General features: G+C 34.1%; 18 non-coding genes across 18 annotated transcripts; all 18 read left to right on the forward strand.

The window, feature by feature from the left end:
* The first annotated feature begins 108 nt into the window (after positions 1–108).
* TRNAL-CAG (transfer RNA leucine (anticodon CAG)) lies at positions 109–191 on the forward strand. Its single transcript has one exon. It is a non-coding gene; the product is annotated as a tRNA-Leu (tRNA).
* Positions 192–1,409: 1,218 nt separating this feature from the next.
* On the forward strand, positions 1,410–1,492 carry TRNAL-CAG (transfer RNA leucine (anticodon CAG)). The gene has a single exon. It is a non-coding gene; the product is annotated as a tRNA-Leu (tRNA).
* Positions 1,493–2,088: 596 nt separating this feature from the next.
* TRNAL-UAG (transfer RNA leucine (anticodon UAG)) lies at positions 2,089–2,171 on the forward strand. Its single transcript has one exon. It is a non-coding gene; the product is annotated as a tRNA-Leu (tRNA).
* Positions 2,172–2,849: 678 nt separating this feature from the next.
* On the forward strand, positions 2,850–2,932 carry TRNAL-CAG (transfer RNA leucine (anticodon CAG)). The gene has a single exon. It is a non-coding gene; the product is annotated as a tRNA-Leu (tRNA).
* Positions 2,933–3,610: 678 nt separating this feature from the next.
* On the forward strand, positions 3,611–3,693 carry TRNAL-UAG (transfer RNA leucine (anticodon UAG)). Its single transcript has one exon. It is a non-coding gene; the product is annotated as a tRNA-Leu (tRNA).
* Positions 3,694–4,371: 678 nt separating this feature from the next.
* On the forward strand, positions 4,372–4,454 carry TRNAL-CAG (transfer RNA leucine (anticodon CAG)). The gene has a single exon. It is a non-coding gene; the product is annotated as a tRNA-Leu (tRNA).
* A 655-nt stretch (positions 4,455–5,109) lies between these two features.
* Positions 5,110–5,192, forward strand: TRNAL-CAG (transfer RNA leucine (anticodon CAG)). The gene has a single exon. It is a non-coding gene; the product is annotated as a tRNA-Leu (tRNA).
* A 678-nt stretch (positions 5,193–5,870) lies between these two features.
* Positions 5,871–5,953, forward strand: TRNAL-CAG (transfer RNA leucine (anticodon CAG)). The gene has a single exon. It is a non-coding gene; the product is annotated as a tRNA-Leu (tRNA).
* A 679-nt stretch (positions 5,954–6,632) lies between these two features.
* On the forward strand, positions 6,633–6,715 carry TRNAL-CAG (transfer RNA leucine (anticodon CAG)). Its single transcript has one exon. It is a non-coding gene; the product is annotated as a tRNA-Leu (tRNA).
* Positions 6,716–7,394: 679 nt separating this feature from the next.
* On the forward strand, positions 7,395–7,477 carry TRNAL-CAG (transfer RNA leucine (anticodon CAG)). Its single transcript has one exon. It is a non-coding gene; the product is annotated as a tRNA-Leu (tRNA).
* A 672-nt stretch (positions 7,478–8,149) lies between these two features.
* On the forward strand, positions 8,150–8,232 carry TRNAL-CAG (transfer RNA leucine (anticodon CAG)). Its single transcript has one exon. It is a non-coding gene; the product is annotated as a tRNA-Leu (tRNA).
* Positions 8,233–8,910: 678 nt separating this feature from the next.
* On the forward strand, positions 8,911–8,993 carry TRNAL-CAG (transfer RNA leucine (anticodon CAG)). The gene has a single exon. It is a non-coding gene; the product is annotated as a tRNA-Leu (tRNA).
* Positions 8,994–9,671: 678 nt separating this feature from the next.
* On the forward strand, positions 9,672–9,754 carry TRNAL-CAG (transfer RNA leucine (anticodon CAG)). Its single transcript has one exon. It is a non-coding gene; the product is annotated as a tRNA-Leu (tRNA).
* Positions 9,755–10,426: 672 nt separating this feature from the next.
* Positions 10,427–10,509, forward strand: TRNAL-CAG (transfer RNA leucine (anticodon CAG)). Its single transcript has one exon. It is a non-coding gene; the product is annotated as a tRNA-Leu (tRNA).
* A 1,677-nt stretch (positions 10,510–12,186) lies between these two features.
* Positions 12,187–12,269, forward strand: TRNAL-CAG (transfer RNA leucine (anticodon CAG)). Its single transcript has one exon. It is a non-coding gene; the product is annotated as a tRNA-Leu (tRNA).
* Positions 12,270–12,947: 678 nt separating this feature from the next.
* TRNAL-CAG (transfer RNA leucine (anticodon CAG)) lies at positions 12,948–13,030 on the forward strand. Its single transcript has one exon. It is a non-coding gene; the product is annotated as a tRNA-Leu (tRNA).
* A 678-nt stretch (positions 13,031–13,708) lies between these two features.
* TRNAL-CAG (transfer RNA leucine (anticodon CAG)) lies at positions 13,709–13,791 on the forward strand. The gene has a single exon. It is a non-coding gene; the product is annotated as a tRNA-Leu (tRNA).
* A 672-nt stretch (positions 13,792–14,463) lies between these two features.
* TRNAL-CAG (transfer RNA leucine (anticodon CAG)) lies at positions 14,464–14,546 on the forward strand. Its single transcript has one exon. It is a non-coding gene; the product is annotated as a tRNA-Leu (tRNA).
* The last annotated feature ends 938 nt before the right edge of the window (positions 14,547–15,484 follow it).

The raw sequence follows: 15,484 nt of genomic DNA on the forward strand, positions 1-15,484 counted from the left end.
ATTCATATCTAGTTTTTAAATTAACAGTTTTAATAGCAACATTGTCATTGTAACTATAGATAGGTTATTTCATAATATACATCTTTTCAAAACATAGTGGTTTAATGTGTCAGGATGGCCGAGTGGTCTAAGGCGCTGCGTTCAGGTCGCAGTCTCCTCTGGAGGCGTGGGTTCAAATCCCACTTCTGACAATGTTATTCATTTTCTTCTTTGCTCTACAGTTTCTATTTCTTGTTACTTGTGAAAAGATAGACTTTAGAATTAGATAAACACTCACTGCAAATCTCTTTCAATTTACAACATAAAAAATGCATCAATTATTTCATTATTTCCCATGTTGCAATAAAAGATCAGATTGTATTCTCCCTGGATAAAAGAGCTTGAAACCAACCACATATGTGTATATCATATTATTTTTATTATTTGATCCACAATTCTTTATTTACAGAGGTAGCAAAATAAAATATCTCACAAATTCAGAATGAGGGCTCCATATCTTTGGCTTAAGAAAACTGCTCTTCTCAGCCAATGGTCATGAACAGAAACCCCACTGGGGTCCACTACAATGGCATCCAATCAAACCCATGAGCTAAATTAAGTAGCCAGTTTGTGCAAGATTCACAAATTTCATTTCATTGCTGAGTTAAAATCCATTAGAGAACAAACTCTAGACACTTGTATTCCAACCCTGAACATGGAAAACAAAACTTACTTTTATTGTAAAGCCAACTAGAAACCTCTTTAAAATGAATGGAAAAGCAATTCATTTTCTTGTTACTTGTGAAAAGATTGACTTTAGAATTAGACAAACACTCACTGCAAATCTCTTTCAATTTACAACATAAAAAATGCATCAATTATTTCATTATTTCCCATGTTGCAATAAAAGATCAGATTGTATTCTCCCTGGATAAAAGAGCTTGAAACCAACCACATATGTGTATATCATATTATTTTTATTATTTGATCCACAATTCTTTATTTACAGAGGTAGCAAAATAAAATATCTCACAAATTCAGAATGAGGGCTCCATATCTTTGGCTTAAGAAAACTGCTCTTCTCAGCCAATGGTCATGAACAGAAACCCCACTGGGGTCCACTACAATGGCATCCAATCAAACCCATGAGCTAAATTAAGTAGCCAGTTTGTGCAAGATTCACAAATTTCATTTCATTGCTGAGTTAAAATCCATTAGAGAACAAACTCTAGACACTTGGATTCCAACCCTGAACATGGAAACCAAAACTTACTTTTATTGTAAAGCCAACTAGAAACCTCTTTAAAATGAATGGAAAAGCAATTCATATCTAGTTTTTAAATTAACAGTTTTAATAGCAACATTGTCATTGTAACGATAGATAGGTTATTTCATAATATACATCTTTTCAAAACACAGTGGTTTAATGTGTCAGGATGGCCGAGCGGTCTAAGGTGCTGCGTTCAGGTCGCAGTCTCCTCTGGAGGCGTGGGTTCAAATCCCACTTCTGACAATGTTGTTCATTTTCTTCTTTGCTCTACAGTTTCTATTTCTTGTTACTTGTGAAAAGATTGACTTTAGAATTAGACAAACACTCACTGCAAATCTCTTTCAATTTACAACATAAAAAATGCATCAATTATTTCATTCTTTCCCATGTTGCAATAAAAGATCAGATTGTATTCTCCCTGGATAAAAGAGCTTGAAACCAACCACATATGTGTATATCATATTATTTTTATTATTTGATCCACAATTCTTTATTTACAGAGGTAGCAAAATAAAATATCTCACAAATTCAGAATGAGGGCTCCAATCAAACCCATGAGCTAAATTAAGTAGCCAGTTTGTGCAAGATTCACAAATTTCATTTCATTGCTGAGTTAAAATCCATTAGAGAACAAACTCTAGACACTTGGATTCCAACCCTGAACATGGAAAACAAAACTTACTTTTATTGTAAAGCCAACAAGAAACCTCATTAAAATGAATGGAAAAGCAATTCATATCTAGTTTTTAAATTAACAGTTTTAATAGCAACATTGTCATTGTAACGATAGATAGGTTATTTCATAATATACATCTTTTAAAAAAGCAGTGGTTTCATGTGTCAGGATGGCCGAGAGGTCTAAGGCACTGCGTTTAGGTCGCAGTCTCCTCTGGAGGCGTGGGTTCAAATCCCACTTCTGACAATGTTATTCATTTTCTTCTTTGCTCTACAGTTTCTATTTCTTGTTACTTATGAAAAGATTGACTTTAGAATTAGACAAACACTCACTGCAAATCTCTTTCAATTTACAACATAAAAAATGCATCAATTATTTCATTATTTCCCATGTTGCAATAAAAGATCAGATTGTATTCTCCCTGGATAAAAGAGCTTGAAACCAACCACATATGTGTATATCATATTATTTTTATTATTTGATCCACAATTCTTTATTTACAGAGGTAGCAAAATAAAATATCTCACAAATTCAGAATGAGGGCTCCATATCTTTGGCTTAAGAAAACTGCTCTTCTCAGCCAATGGTCATGAACAGAAACCCCACTGGGGTCCACTACAATGGCATCCAATCAAACCCATGAGCTAAATTAAGTAGCCAGTTTGTGCAAGATTCACAAATTTCATTTCATTGCTGAGTTAAAATCCATTAGAGAACAAACTCTAGACACTTGTATTCCAACCCTGAACATGGAAAACAAAACTTACTTTTATTGTAAAGCCAACTAGAAACCTCTTTAAAATGAATGGAAAAGCAATTCATATCTAGTTTTTAAATTAACAGTTTTAATAGCAACATTGTCATTGTAACTATAGATCGGTTATTTCATAATATACATCTTTTCAAAACATAGTGGTTTAATGTGTCAGGATGGCCGAGTGGTCTAAGGCGCTGCGTTCAGGTCGCAGTCTCCTCTGGAGGCGTGGGTTCAAATCCCACTTCTGACAATGTTATTCATTTTCTTCTTTGCTCTACAGTTTCTATTTCTTGTTACTTGTGAAAAGATAGACTTTAGAATTAGATAAACACTCACTGCAAATCTCTTTCAATTTACAACATAAAAAATGCATCAATTATTTCATTATTTCCCATGTTGCAATAAAAGATCAGATTGTATTCTCCCTGGATAAAAGAGCTTGAAACCAACCACATATGTGTATATCATATTATTTTTATTATTTGATCCACAATTCTTTATTTACAGAGGTAGCAAAATAAAATATCTCACAAATTCAGAATGAGGGCTCCATATCTTTGGCTTAAGAAAACTGCTCTTCTCAGCCAATGGTCATGAACAGAAACCCCACTGGGGTCCACTACAATGGCATCCAATCAAACCCATGAGCTAAATTAAGTAGCCAGTTTGTGCAAGATTCACAAATTTCATTTCATTGCTGAGTTAAAATCCATTAGAGAACAAACTCTAGACACTTGGATTCCAACCCTGAACATGGAAAACAAAACTTACTTTTATTGTAAAGCCAACTAGAAACCTCTTTAAAATGAATGGAAAAGCAATTCATATCTAGTTTTTAAATTAACAGTTTTAATAGCAACATTGTCATTGTAACGATAGATAGGTTATTTCATAATATACATCTTTTAAAAAAGCAGTGGTTTCATGTGTCAGGATGGCCGAGAGGTCTAAGGCACTGCGTTTAGGTCGCAGTCTCCTCTGGAGGCGTGGGTTCAAATCCCACTTCTGACAATGTTATTCATTTTCTTCTTTGCTCTACAGTTTCTATTTCTTGTTACTTATGAAAAGATTGACTTTAGAATTAGACAAACACTCACTGCAAATCTCTTTCAATTTACAACATAAAAAATGCATCAATTATTTCATTATTTCCCATGTTGCAATAAAAGATCAGATTGTATTCTCCCTGGATAAAAGAGCTTGAAACCAACCACATATGTGTATATCATATTATTTTTATTATTTGATCCACAATTCTTTATTTACAGAGGTAGCAAAATAAAATATCTCACAAATTCAGAATGAGGGCTCCATATCTTTGGCTTAAGAAAACTGCTCTTCTCAGCCAATGGTCATGAACAGAAACCCCACTGGGGTCCACTACAATGGCATCCAATCAAACCCATGAGCTAAATTAAGTAGCCAGTTTGTGCAAGATTCACAAATTTCATTTCATTGCTGAGTTAAAATCCATTAGAGAACAAACTCTAGACACTTGTATTCCAACCCTGAACATGGAAAACAAAACTTACTTTTATTGTAAAGCCAACTAGAAACCTCTTTAAAATGAATGGAAAAGCAATTCATATCTAGTTTTTAAATTAACAGTTTTAATAGCAACATTGTCATTGTAACTATAGATCGGTTATTTCATAATATACATCTTTTCAAAACATAGTGGTTTAATGTGTCAGGATGGCCGAGTGGTCTAAGGCGCTGCGTTCAGGTCGCAGTCTCCTCTGGAGGCGTGGGTTCAAATCCCACTTCTGACAATGTTATTCATTTTCTTCTTTGCTCTACAGTTTCTATTTCTTGTTACTTGTGAAAAGATAGACTTTAGAATTAGATAAACACTCACTGCAAATCTCTTTCAATTTACAACATAAAAAATGCATCAATTATTTCATTATTTCCCATGTTGCAATAAAAGATCAGATTGTATTCTCCCTGGATAAAAGAGCTTGAAACCAACCACATATGTGTATATCATATTATTTTTATTATTTGATCCACAATTCTTTATTTACAGAGGTAGCAAAATAAAATATCTCACAAATTAAGAATGAGGGCTCCATATCTTTGGCTTAAGAAAACTGCTCTTCTCAGCCAATGGTCATGAACAGAAACCCCACTGGGGTCCACTACAATGGCATCCAATCAAACCCATGAGCTAAATTAAGTAGCCAGTTTGTGCAAGATTCACAAATTTCATTTCATTGCTGAGTTAAAATCCATTAGAGAACAAACTCTAGACACTTGTATTCCAACCCTGAACATGGAAAACAAAACTTACTTTTATTGTAAAGCCAACTAGAAACCTCTTTAAAATGAATGGAAAAGCAATTCATATCTAGTTTTTAAATTAACAGTTTTAATAGCAACATTGTCATTGTAACTATAGATAGGTTATTTGATAACATATCATGTGTCAGGATGGCCGAGTGGTCTAAAGCGCTGCGTTCAGATCGCAGTCTCCTCTGGAGGTGTGGGTTCAAATCCCACTTCTGACAATGTTATTCATTTTCTTCTTTGCTCTACAGTTTCTATTTCTTGTTACTTGTGAAAAGATTGACTTTAGAATTAGACAAACACTCACTGCAAATCTCTTTCAATTTACAACATAAAAAATGCATCAATTATTTCATTATTTCCCATGTTGCAATAAAAGATCAGATTGTATTCTCCCTGGATAAAAGAGCTTGAAACCAACCACATATGTGTATATCATATTATTTTTATTATTTGATCCACAATTCTTTATTTACAGAGGTAGCAAAATAAAATATCTCACAAATTCAGAATGAGGGCTCCATATCTTTGGCTTAAGAAAACTGCTCTTCTCAGCCAATGGTCATGAACAGAAACCCCACTGGGGTCCACTACAATGGCATCCAATCAAACCCATGAGCTAAATTAAGTAGCCAGTTTGTGCAAGATTCACAAATTTCATTTCATTGCTGAGTTAAAATCCATTAGAGAACAAACTCTAGACACTTGGATTCCAACCCTGAACATGGAAAACAAAACTTACTTTTATTGTAAAGCCAACTAGAAACCTCTTTAAAATGAATGGAAAAGCAATTCATATCTAGTTTTTAAATTAACAGTTTTAATAGCAACATTGTCATTGTAACTATAGATAGGTTATCTCATAATATACATATTTTAAAAAAGCAGTGGTTTCATGTGTCAGGATGGCCGAGCGGTCTAAGGCGCTGCGTTCAGGTCGCAGTCTCCTCTGGAGGTGTGGGTTTAAATCCCACTTCTGACAATGTTATTTATTTTCTTCTTTGCTCTACAGTTTCTATTTCTAGTTACTTGTGAAAAGATTGACTTTAGAATTAGACAAACACTCACTGCAAATCTCTTTCAATTTACAACATAAAAAATGCATCAATTATTTCATTATTTCCCATGTTGCAATAAAAGATCAGATTGTATTCTCCCTGGATAAAAGAGCTTGAATCCAACCACATATGTGTATATCATATTATTTTTATTATTTGATCCATAATTCTTTTATTTACAGAGGTAGCAAAATAATATATCTCACAAATTCAGAATGAGGGCTCCATATCTTTGGCTTAAGAAAACTGCTCTTCTCAGCCAATGGTCATGAACAGAAACCCCACTGGGGTCCACTACAATGGCATCCAATCAAACCCATGAGCTAAATTAAGTAGCCAGTTTGTGCAAGATTCACAAATTTCATTTCATTGCTGAGTTAAAATCCATTAGAGAACAAACTCTAGACACTTGGATTCCAACCCTGAACATGGAAAACAAAACTTACTTTTATTGTAAAGCCAACTAGAAACCTCTTTAAAATGAATGGAAAAGCAATTCATATCTAGTTTTTAAATTAACAGTTTTAATAGCAACATTGTCATTGTAACTATAGATAGGTTATTTCATAATATACATCTTTTCAAAACACAGTGGTTTCATGTGTTAGGATGGCCGAGCGGTCTAAGGCACTGCGTTCAGGTCGCAGTCTCCTCTGGAGGTGTGGGTTCAAATCCCACTTCTGACAATGTTATTCATTTTCTTCTTTGCTCTACAGTTTCTATTTCTTGTTATTTGTGAAAAGATTGACATTAGAATTAGACAAACATTCACTGCAAATCTCTTTCAATTTACAACATAAAAAAATGCATCAATTATTTCATTATTTCCCATGTTGCAATAAAAGATCAGATTGTATTCTCCCTGGATAAAAGAGCTTGAAACCAACCACATATGTGTATATCATATTATTTTTATTATTTGATCCACAATTCTTTATTTACAGAGGTAGCAAAATAAAATATCTCACAAATTCAGAATGAGGGCTCCATATCTTTGGCTTAAGAAAACTGCTCTTCTCAGCCAATGGTCATGAACAGAAACCCCACTGGGGTCCACTACAATGGCATCCAATCAAACCCATGAGCTAAATTAAGTAGCCAGTTTGTGCAAGATTCACAAATTTCATTTAATTGCTGAGTTAAAATCCATTAGAGAACAAACTCTAGACACTTGGATTCCAACCCTGAACATGGAAAACAAAACTTACTTTTATTGTAAAGCCAACTAGAAACCTCTTTAAAATGAATGGAAAAGCAATTCATATCTAGTTTTTAAATTAACAGTTTTAATAGCAACATTGTCATTGTAACTATAGATAGGTTATTTCATAATATACATCTTTTCAAAACACAGTGGTTTCATGTGTCAGGATGGCCGAGCGGTCTAAGGTGCTGCGTTCAGGTCGCAGTCTCCTCTGGAGGCGTGGGTTCAAATCCCACTTCTGACAATGTTATTCATTTTCTTCTTTGCTCTACAGTTTCTATTTCTTGTTACTTGTGAAAAGATTGACTTTAGAATTAGACAAACACTCACTGCAAATCTCTTTCAATTTACAACATAAAAAATGCATCAATTATTTCATTATTTCCCATGTTGCAATAAAAGATCAGATTGTATTCTCCCTGGATAAAAGAGCTTGAAACCAACCACATATGTGTATATGATATTATTATTTGATCCATAATTCTTTATTTACAGAGGTAGCAAAATAAAATATCTCACAAATTCAGAATGAGGGCTCCATATCTTTGGCGTAAGAAAACTGCTCTTCTCAGCCAATGGTCATGAACAGAAACCCCACTGGGGTCCCCTACAATGGCATCCAATCAAACCCATGAGCTAAATTAAGTAGCCAGTTTGTGCAAGATTCACAAATTTCATTTCATTGCTGAGTTAAAATCCATTAGAGAACAAACTCTAGACACTTGGATTCCAACCCTGAACATGGAAAACAAAACTTACTTTTATTGTAAAGCCAACTAGAAACCTCTTTAAAATGAATGGAAAAGCAATTCATATCTAGTTTTTAAATTAACAGTTTTAATAGCAACATTGTCATTGTAACTATAGATAGGTTATCTCATAACATACATCTTTTAAAAAAGCAGTGGTTTCATGTGTCAGGATGGCCGAGCGGTCTAAGGCGCTGCGTTCAGGTCGCAGTCTCCTCTGGAGGCGTGGGTTTAAATCCCACTTCTGACAATGTTATTTATTTTCTTCTTTGCTCTACAGTTTCTATTTCTAGTTACTTGTGAAAAGATTGACTTTAGAATTAGACAAACACTCACTGCAAATCTCTTTCATTTTACAACATAGAAAATGCATCAATTATTTCATTATTTCCCATGTTGCAATAAAAGATCAGATTGTATTCTCCCTGGATAAAAGAGCTTGAAACCAACCACATATGTGTATATCATATTATTTTTATTATTTGATCCACAATTCTTTATTTACAGAGGTAGCAAAATAAAATATATCACAAATTCAGAATGAGGGCTCCATATCTTTGGCTTAAGAAAACTGCTCTTCTCAGCCAATGGTCATGAACAGAAACCCCACTGGGGTCCACTACAATGGCATCCAATCAAACCCATGAGCTAAATTAAGTAGCCAGTTTGTGCAAGATTCACAAATTTCATTTCATTGCTGAGTTAAAATCCATTAGAGAACAAACTCTAGACACTTGGATTCCAACCCTGAACATGGAAAACAAAACTTACTTTTATTGTAAAGCCAACTAGAAACCTCTTTAAAATGAATGGAAAAGCAATTCATATCTAGTTTTTAAATTAACAGTTTTAATAGCAACATTGTCATTGTAACTATAGATAGGTTATTTCATAATATACATCTTTTCAAAACACCATGGTTTCATGTGTCAGGATGGCCGAGCGGTCTAAGGTGCTGCGTTCAGGTCGCAGTCTCCTCTGGAGGCGTGGGTTCAAATCCCACTTCTGACAATGTTATTCATTTTCTTCTTTGCTCTACAGTTTCTATTTCTTGTTACTTGTGAAAAGATTGACTTTAGAATTAGACAAACACTCACTGCAAATCTCTTTCAATTTACAAAATAAAAAATGCATCAATTATTTCATTATTTCCCATGTTGCAATAAAAGATCAGATTGTATTCTCCCTGGATAAAAGAGCTTGAAACCAACCACATATGTGTATATCATATTATTTTTATTATTTGATCCACAATTCTTTATTTACAGAGGTAGCAAAATAAAATATCTCACAAATTCAGAATGAGGGCTCCATATCTTTGGCTTAAGAAAACTGCTCTTCTCAGCCAATGTTCATGAACAGAAACCCCACTGGGGTCCACTACAATGGCATCCAATCAAACCCATGAGCTAAATTAAGTAGCCAGTTTGTGCAAGATTCACAAATTTCATTTCATTGCTGAGTTAAAATCCATTAGAGAACAAACTCTAGACACTTGGATTCCAACCCTGAACATGGAAAACAAAACTTACTTTTATTGTAAAGCCAACTAGAAACCTCTTTAAAATGAATGGAAAAGCAATTCATATCTAGTTTTTAAATTAACAGTTTTAATAGCAACATTGTCATTGTAACTATAGATAGGTTATTTCATAATATACATCTTTTCAAAACACAGTGGTTTCATGTGTCAGGATGGCCGAGCGGTCTAAGGTGCTGCGTTCAGGTCGCAGTCTCCTCTGGAGGCGTGGGTTCAAATCCCACTTCTGACAATGTTATTCATTTTCTTCTTTGCTCTACAGTTTCTATTTCTTGTTACTTGTGAAAAGATTGACTTTAGAATTAGACAAACACTCACTGCAAATCTCTTTCAATTTACAACATAAAAAATGCATCAATTATTTCATTATTTCCCATGTTGCAATAAAAGATCAGATTGTATTCTCCCTGGATAAAAGAGCTTGAAACCAACCACATATGTGTATATCATATTATTATTTGATCCATAATTCTTTATTTACAGAGGTAGCAAAATAAAATATCTCACAAATTCAGAATGAGGGCTCCATATCTTTGGCGTAAGAAAACTGCTCTTCTCAGCCAATGGTCATGAACAGAAACCCCACTGGGGTCCCCTACAATGGCATCCAATCAATCCCATGAGCTAAATTAAGTAGCCAGTTTGTGCAAGATTCACAAATTTCATTTCATTGCTGAGTTAAAATCCATTAGAGAACAAACTCTAGACACTTGGATTCCAACCCTGAACATGGAAAACAAAACTTACTTTTATTGTAAAGCCAACTAGAAACCTCTTTAAAATGAATGGAAAAGCAATTCATATCTAGTTTTTAAATTAACAGTTTTAATAGCAACATTGTCATTGTAACTATAGATAGGTTATCTCATAACATACATCTTTTAAAAAAGCAGTGGTTTCATGTGTCAGGATGGCCGAGCGGTCTAAGGCGCTGCGTTCAGGTCGCAGTCTCCTCTGGAGGCGTGGGTTTAAATCCCACTTCTGACAATGTTATTTATTTTCTTCTTTGCTCTACAGTTTCTATTTCTAGTTACTTGTGAAAAGATTGACTTTAGAATTAGACAAACACTCACTGCAAATCTCTTTCATTTTACAACATAGAAAATGCATCAATTATTTCATTATTTCCCATGTTGCAATAAAAGATCAGATTGTATTCTCCCTGGATAAAAGAGCTTGAAACCAACCACATATGTGTATATCATATTATTTTTATTATTTGATCCACAATTCTTTATTTACAGAGGTAGCAAAATAAAATATATCACAAATTCAGAATGAGGGCTCCATATCTTTGGCTTAAGAAAACTGCTCTTCTCAGCCAATGGTCATGAACAGAAACCCCACTGGGGTCCACTACAATGGCATCCAATCAAACCCATGAGCTAAATTAAGTAGCCAGTTTGTGCAAGATTCACAAATTTCATTTCATTGCTGAGTTAAAATCCATTAGAGAACAAACTCTAGAAACTTGGATTCCAACCCTGAACATGGAAAACAAAACTTAATTTTATTGTAACGCCAACTAGAAACCTCTTTAAAATGAATGGAAAAGCAATTCATATCTAGTTTTTAAATTAACAGTTTTAATAGCAACATTGTCATTGTAACTATAGATAGGTTATTTCATAATATACATCTTTTCAAAACACAGTGGTTTCATGTGTTAGGATGGCCGAGCGGTCTAAGGCACTGCGTTCAGGTCGCAGTCTCCTCTGGGGGCGTGGGTTCAAATTCCATTACTGACAATGTTATTAATTTTCTTCTTTGCTCTACAGTTTCTATTTCTTGTTACTTGTGAAAAGATTGACTTTAGAATTAGACAAACACTCACTGCAAATCTCTTTCAATTTACAACATAAAAATGCATCAATTATTTCATTATTTCCCATGTTGCAATAAAAGATCAGATTGTATTCTCCCTGGATAAAAGAGCTTGAAACCAGCCACATATGTGTATATCATATTATTTTTATTATTTGATCCACAATTCTTTATTTACAGAGGTAGCAAAATAAAATATCTCACAAATTCAGAATGAGGGCTCCATATCTTTGGCTTAAGAAAACTGCTCTTCTCAGCCAATGGTCATGAACAGAAACCCCACTGGGGTCCACTACAATGGCATCCAATCAAACCCATGAGCTAAATTAAGTAGCCAGTTTGTGCAAGAGCTTGAAACCAACCACATATGTGTATATCATATTATTTTTATTAATTGATCCACAATTCTTTATTTACAGAGGTAGCAAAATAAAATATCTCACAAATTCAGAATGAGGGCTCCATATCTTTGGCTTAAGAAAACTGCTCTTCTCAGCCAATGGTCATGAACAGAAACCCCACTGGGGTCCACTACAATGGCATCCAATCAAACCCATGAGCTAAATTAAGTAGCCAGTTTGTGAAAGATTCACAAATTTAATTTCATTGCTGAGTTAAAATCCATTAGAGAACAAACTCTAGACACTTGGATTCCAACCCTGAACATGGAAAACAAAACTTACTTTTATTGTAAAGCCAACTAGAAACCTCTTTAAAATGAATGGAAAAGCAATTCATATCTAGTTTTTAAATTAACAGTTTTAATAGCAACATTGTCATTGTAACTATAGATAGGTTATTTCATAATATACATCTTTTCAAAACACAGTGCTTTCATGTGTCAGGATGGCCGAGCGGTCTAAGGCGCTGCGTTCAGGTCGCAGTCTCCTCTGGAGGCGTGGGTTCAAATCCCACTTCTGGCAATGTTATTCATTTTCTTCTTTGCTCTACAGTTTCTATTTCTTGTTACTTGTGAAAAGATTGACTTTAGAATTAGACAAACACTCACTGCAAATCTCTTTCAATTTACAACATAAAAAATGCATCAATTATTTCATTATTTCCCATGTTGCAATAAAAGATCAGTTTGTATTCTCCCTGGATAAAAGAGCTTGAATCCAACCACATATGTGTATATCATATTATTTTTATTATTTGATACACAATTCTTTATTTACAGAGGTAGCAAAATAAAATATCTCACAAATTCAGAATGAGGGCTCCATATCTTTGGCTTAAGAAAACTGCTCTTCTCAGCCAATGGTCATGAACAGAAACCCCACTGGGGTCCACTACAATGGCATCCAATCAAACCCATGAGCTAAATTAAGTAGCCAGTTTGTGCAAGATTCACAAATTTCATTTCATTGCTGAGTTAAAATCCATTAGAGAACAAACTCTAGACACTTGGATTCCAACCCTGAACATGGAAAACAAAACTTACTTTTATTGTAAAGCCAACTAGAAACCTCTTTAAAATGAATGGAAAAGCAATTCATATCTAGTTTTTAAATTAACAGTTTTAATAGCAACATTGTCATTGTAACTATAGATAGGTTATTTCATAATATACATCTTTTCAAAACACAGTGCTTTCATGTGTCAGGATGGCCGAGCGGTCTAAGGCGCTGCGTTCAGGTCGCAGTCTCCTCTGGAGGCGTGGGTTCAAATCCCACTTCTGACAATGTTATTCATTTTCTTCTTTGCTCTACAGTTTCTATTTCTTGTTACTTGTGAAAAGATTGACTTTAGAATTAGACAAACACTCACTGCAAATCTCTTTCAATTTACAACATAAAAAATGCATCAATTATTTCATTATTTCCCATGTTGCAATAAAAGATCAGATTGTATTCTCCCTGGATAAAAGAGCTTGAATCCAACCACATATGTGTATATCATATTATTTTTATTATTTGATCCACAATTCTTTATTTACAGAGGTAGCAAAATAAAATATCTCACAAATTCAGAATGAGGGCTCCATATCTTTGGCTTAAGAAAACTGCTCTTCTCAGCCAATGGTCATGAACAGAAACCCCACTGGGGTCCACTACAATGGCATCCAATCAAACCCATGAGCTAAATTAAGTAGCCAGTTTGTGCAAGATTCACAAATTTCATTTCATTGCTGAGTTAAAATCCATTAGAGAACAAACTCTAGACACTTGGATTCCAACCCTGAACATGGAAAACAAAACTTACTTTTATTGTAAAGCCAACTAGAAACCTCTTTAAAATGAATGGAAAAGCAATTCATATCTAGTTTTTAAATTAACAGTTTTAATAGCAACATTGTCATTGTAACTATAGATAGGTTATTTCATAATATACATCTTTTCAAAACACAGTGGTTTCATGTGTCAGGATGGCCGAGCGGTCTAAGGTGCTGCGTTCAGGTCGCAGTCTCCTCTGGAGGCGTGGGTTCAAATCCCACTTCTGACAATGTTATTCATTTTCTTCTTTGCTCTACAGTTTCTATTTCTTGTTACTTGTGAAAAGATTGACTTTAGAATTAGACAAACACTCACTGCAAATCTCTTTCAATTTACAACATAAAAAATGCATCAATTATTTCATTATTTCCCATGTTGCAATAAAAGATCAGATTGTATTCTCCCTGGATAAAAGAGCTTGAAACCAACCACATATGTGTATATCATATTATTATTTGATCCATAATTCTTTATTTACAGAGGTAGCAAAATAAAATATCTCACAAATTCAGAATGAGGGCTCCATATCTTTGGCGTAAGAAAACTGCTCTTCTCAGCCAATGGTCATGAACAGAAACCCCACTGGGGTCCCCTACAATGGCATCCAATCAAACCCATGAGCTAAATTAAGTAGCCAGTTTGTGCAAGATTCGCAAATTTCATTTCATTGCTGAGTTAAAATCCATTAGAGAACAAACTCTAGACACTTGGATTCCAACCCTGAACATGGAAAACAAAACTTACTTTTATTGTAAAGCCAACTAGAAACCTCTTTAAAATGAATGGAAAAGCAATTCATATCTAGTTTTTAAATTAACAGTTTTAATAGCAACATTGTCATTGTAACTATAGATAGGTTATCTCATAACATACATCTTTTAAAAAAGCAGTGGTTTCATGTGTCAGGATGGCTGAGCGGTCTAAGGCGCTGCGTTCAGGTCGCAGTCTCCTCTGGAGGCGTGGGTTTAAATCCCACTTCTGACAATGTTATTTATTTTCTTCTTTGCTCTACAGTTTCTATTTCTAGTTACTTGTGAAAAGATTGACTTTAGAATTAGACAAACACTCACTGCAAATCTCTTTCATTTTACAACATAGAAAATGCATCAATTATTTCATTATTTCCCATGTTGCAATAAAAGATCAGATTGTATTCTCCCTGGATAAAAGAGCTTGAAACCAACCACATATGTGTATATCATATTATTTTTATTATTTGATCCACAATTCTTTATTTACAGAGGTAGCAAAATAAAATATCTCACAAATTCAGAATGAGGGCTCCAATCAAACCCATGAGCTAAATTAAGTAGCCAGTTTGTGCAAGATTCACAAATTTCATTTCATTGCTGAGTTAAAATCCATTAGAGAACAAACTCTAGACATTTGGATTCCAACCCTGAACATGGAAAACAAAACTTACTTTTATTGTAAAGCCAACTAGAAACCTCTTTAAAATGAATGGAAAAGCAATTCATATCTAGTTTTTAAATTAACAGTTTTAATAGCAACATTGTCATTGTAACTATAGATAGGTTATTTCATAATATACATCTTTTCAAAACACAGTGGTTTCATGTGTTAGGATGGCCGAGCGGTCTAAGGCACTGCGATCAGGTCGCAGTCTCCTCTGGGGGCGTGGGTTCAAATTCCATTACTGACAATGTTATTCATTTTCTTCTTTGCTCTACAGTTTCTATTTCTTGTTACTTGTGAAAAGATTGACTTTAGAATTAGACAAACACTCACTGCAAATCTCTTTCAATTTACAACATAAAAAATGCATCAATTATTTCATTATTTCCCATGTTGCAATAAAAGATCAGATTGTATTCTCCCTGGATAAAAGAGCTTGAAACCAGCCACATATGTGTATATCATATTATTTTTATTATTTGATCCACAATTCTTTATTTACAGAG

This window comes from Pseudophryne corroboree, chromosome 1 (assembly GCF_028390025.1).
Source record: "Pseudophryne corroboree isolate aPseCor3 chromosome 1, aPseCor3.hap2, whole genome shotgun sequence".
Taxonomy (NCBI): Eukaryota; Metazoa; Chordata; class Amphibia; order Anura; family Myobatrachidae; genus Pseudophryne; species Pseudophryne corroboree.